This window comes from Rhinopithecus bieti, unplaced genomic scaffold (genome assembly GCF_001698545.2).
Source record: "Rhinopithecus bieti isolate Rb0 unplaced genomic scaffold, ASM169854v2 scaffold_1422, whole genome shotgun sequence".
Taxonomy (NCBI): Eukaryota; Metazoa; Chordata; class Mammalia; order Primates; family Cercopithecidae; genus Rhinopithecus; species Rhinopithecus bieti.
In genome coordinates, this window is record NW_016803659.1 from 2,123,380 (window position 1) to 2,127,542 (window position 4,163).

At 35.0% G+C, this 4,163-nt stretch overlaps 1 pseudogene; it reads right to left on the reverse strand.

Moving 5' to 3' along the window:
- Positions 1-1,240: 1,240 nt before the first annotated feature.
- On the reverse strand, positions 1,241-2,877 carry LOC108544469 (ras-related protein Rap-1b pseudogene; annotated as a pseudogene).
- Between the last annotated feature and the right edge of the window lie 1,286 nt (positions 2,878-4,163).

Below are 4,163 nucleotides of genomic sequence, written 5' to 3' on the forward strand. Positions count from 1 at the left end.
CAAGTTGGGCCTTGAGATCATTTACACATGATAAAATTACTTCTCACGTTGGCATCCACAGTACTTATATATCATTTAGCACAAGGGTGTCCAATCTTTTGGCTTCCCTGGGCCACATAGCAAGAAGAAGCATTGTCTTGTCCCATACATCAAATACACTAACACTAGCAATCACTGATGAGCTTAAAAAAAGCAAATCGCCAACATTCTCATAATGTTTTAAGAACATCTACAAATTTGTGTTTGACTGCATTCAAAGCCATCCTGGCCTGCATGCAGCCTATGGGCCATGGGTTGAACAAGCTTGATTTAACATATCGACTAAAACATTACATACATGATACAATCACTAACAGGCAAAAATACTAAAACTGTATATTTGGTATTTCAAATACACTTATGCATGAGCAAGTAAGGGATTCACAATGAGAATCTATAGATGTAGAAGCCTGAAATGATTTACAAAAAATGTTAAATCATCAAATAATTGCTTGAAAATATATACTTCTTGTTGTAGAACCCTAGTATACATAAAAGTATAAACACTGTTCACCAGATAAACAAAAAAGCAAACATATAGTAAGAGATTTGAAAAATCTCAGCATTTCCTTCCCAACAGATATGAAAGGCAACATGTTTAATCTAAGACATTATACTGATGGGACTACCATATTTTAAAGACAAGATTACTGACTCCACAGTTTTTTTGAAAACTTATAAAACTATATATCTATATTGATCAAAGTACTTATTTTGTACAATACAATGATAAAGACCTTGAATTTATTTTTAAAAATTACAATAAGCTACAAGTATCAAAGAAGGAAAGTTTTCTAGAATAGTCTTTATAGGAGCCTGGACTTTCTTTTATTATGCTAAAGTAGTGGTGTGTTTAGGATTTACATTATTGTACTCTTCAATACAAAGTATGGGGCATGTTAAAGGATACAGCACATCATTTTCAGACATTTACCACGTTAGTGGATGAAGAATTTTTCTTAGTGTATTTGATATAGATCTGATTTTACCAGCTATATACTTAGGACTATTATATGAATAAAAATCTAACTTGTGATATTGAAACATGATAAGAATTTGCAAACTGATGTAGGAGCTTTCATCCATCTCTTAAGGGACACCACAATAGGAAAGTCTAAGATGTTGGTAGGTTTAACAAAGTTAGGATGCACTGTTGAATCGGGCAACAGTTCTTCAGACCTAGCTCAGAGCTACAAGGCATTCAGTATATTAAACCAGCTGACATGACTTCTTGCAAGCCTTCCCAGCCACTGGAATTTTTGTTAATTTGTTGCACTGGGTAATAGCTAATTAACATTTACTTGTAATTTTGAAGAAGATTATAAGCATGCAGTGTTGGCCCACTGTCTTGCTAGATTTTGACCTTGTTCCTTTTCTACAACTCTTTCATCTTTCAAGTCACAATTATTACTGACAAGAATCATTAGAACATCATCAATGTCTTTAACTTGAAGAATCTTTTCTCTTAGATCTTGGAAATCATTAAATGTGGACCGTGCTATGATGAAATAAACTAATGCAAAACCTTGTTTATTTTGCATGTACAAATCCCTCATTGCTGAAGATTTTTCTGTTTTTGTGGTATCCAAGATTTCAAGCATACACTATTGTGCATCTATTTCAAGTTGCTTTCTGTTAAGAGTTTTCAATCGTAGGATCATAATTTTCAACATAATTTCCTTGGACGAATTGTAAAGGCAGAGCAGACTTTCCAGTGCCTCCCGAGCCAAGCATGACTAGCTTATACTCATGCGTGATATAAACTTGTCAAAACCTAATGCCTCCCATTCAGTCACTGGGTCCCTGCAGCCAGTTTCACCCCACACTCCCTCTTGATGGTGCCAACATGACCCTGCCACTGCGGTCCCTCTGGCTGGTTTACACATTTGGCTCTGCAAGTCTTAAGATTTCTTAAGAAAATTTTAATGGGTATGAAAAGAAAGAAATATTGTTTCTACTTTGTTTTCATTTCTCCCTACCTTTGATTAAATTGTATCTCTCTAGTGAGGTATAATTTCAGTATTCATATATCTTTCTTATCTCTTAGTAATACCTTTCTCATTTTGCATTCTGCCATTGAGATTTTCTCTCCAAGAAACTGTAAAATCAGAGCCTGATAAAGCCCTGAAAAGTGTTTATGATATTTAGTTCCCTTTAAGTTAAAACAAACAACAAAATAACATTAACACTTTCTACCTGCTTGTTCAAGATTCCCTAATATATGCCCCAGGGCCACTACTCAGACTCAGATAAGTCTTTAATCCAGAGTGGACTCTTCATCATTTGGGTGAATGATGGGCCCCATGGAAGACTGAGATAGTAAGTGCTGTGTTTAAGATATTGCAGCAATGATGGGAGGTTTTTGAAATATTGCTGTTCATGTAACTCACAGAATTCTTTGCATCGATCAGTTTAACTTGAAAAACTGTGTTTCTGTCAACAAAAGAAGCCAAGTGGCCCTTTCTGCAATTACCAGTGACCTGCAATTTTTATCCTTTTAGATATAGTTTTACTAGCAGTTTAGGAGCTATTGTCACTGGGATAATCTGAGATGCCCACTCTGAGGTTGCACTTCACACACTCTGTCACAGAGCATCTTTAAGAGCCCCATTTACAGCAGAAATATACATGCATCTCCCACCACCAACTGAATAATATATAGTGCATTTGTGACTAAGTCAAGGGTTTCAATTATTGCTTTAAATATAGCTCTTAACTAAGACAATTGACTTTCCTGTTTCAAAGCTGTTAGAAAACTCAGCAGACCCAAATATTTGGTTAATTTGAAATTAAATCATAGAGAAAGAAAAGTACAATTTCAAAAAGCCGAAGACACATCGTTGATTATTTTGCTGATCCCAACTATATTCTATATTTTCTAAAACTCTAGTCCATTCTCTTTGTCTTCAGTAACGTGCTCATATAGATATAATGTCAATCAATGAAAACAAATGTTTATTTTTCACTTCATGTTTTAACACTAGAATAACTACTACGTGGATATAGAGTTAAGGTAAATTTATTGATTACATGTGGATTTTAGGACACTATGGTTCTTTTCTAGTTTATAATAGATTTCCAGTGCATCTAGAAATCTATTAACTGTATAAATAAATGTTTATTTTTCCCATACACTATTGACATAGAAAATCATATATACACAACCTCATTAGGTATGACAAGTACATAATGAAAATCTACTGTATTCCAACTTTGTGCTGAGATTTAGCCATACAACCTAGTGGGAAAACAGACAAAACAAATAACTAGTCAAATATTACACTGTGGTGAGAACTAGGAGGAAAGAAACCAGGTAGCTGATTGTGAACAATGGTATGGGTGTGAGGATGGAGGAGTGAGAGGTTGGTTAAGATAGACTTTCTTTTAGAGAAGTGAGGAGACAGATTCTTAAAGGTTAAGAAGGAGAACCATATTAGGATAAGAGGATAGAGGGAAAGCCATGAAGTAAGAAAAACTTTGACATATTTCAGAAACTGAAGAAAGGTTGGAATGGCTAAATTGCAGTAAGTAAATCAGAGAGTGGCACTATACTAAATGAGAATGATGTATATGGATCCTGCAGAACATCTCAGATTCTACAAAGACACCAGATTTTCTTTAAGATATTATAGTAAAATACTAATGCATGCTCACGAGACAGAGAGAGAGAGAGAGAGAGAAAGAGAGAGAAATGGACTGACTATTAAGAAATATAATTAGTTGGAGAATTTACTTGCAAGGTTATAATGAGCCTGACAGAATTAGGAATGCTGATAGAAGACTTGAGACTCTTGAACCAGAGACAAAAGCCATTGTCATTCACAGCATTGCAAGCAGCATGAGGATCTACATATTTGTTCCAGTTCTTCTTATTTCCAAGTCCCACATCAGCAACACAGATGGGCCCAGATGGACACTGAGACAAGCAATGAATAGGTGCTGTTGCAAGAGAGGGACTCTGAACTTACAGAACATAAATCTTTTGTAATGGACAGCCTGCCCTTTCTCCAGGAAAGGATGTGATCTTCATTATAAAGGAGAGTAAACATACTTACACTTGGGTCTAGCATGAGATACATTATCTTTGAAAATTATCTCTTTACTCTATAAATATCCTTCAAAAT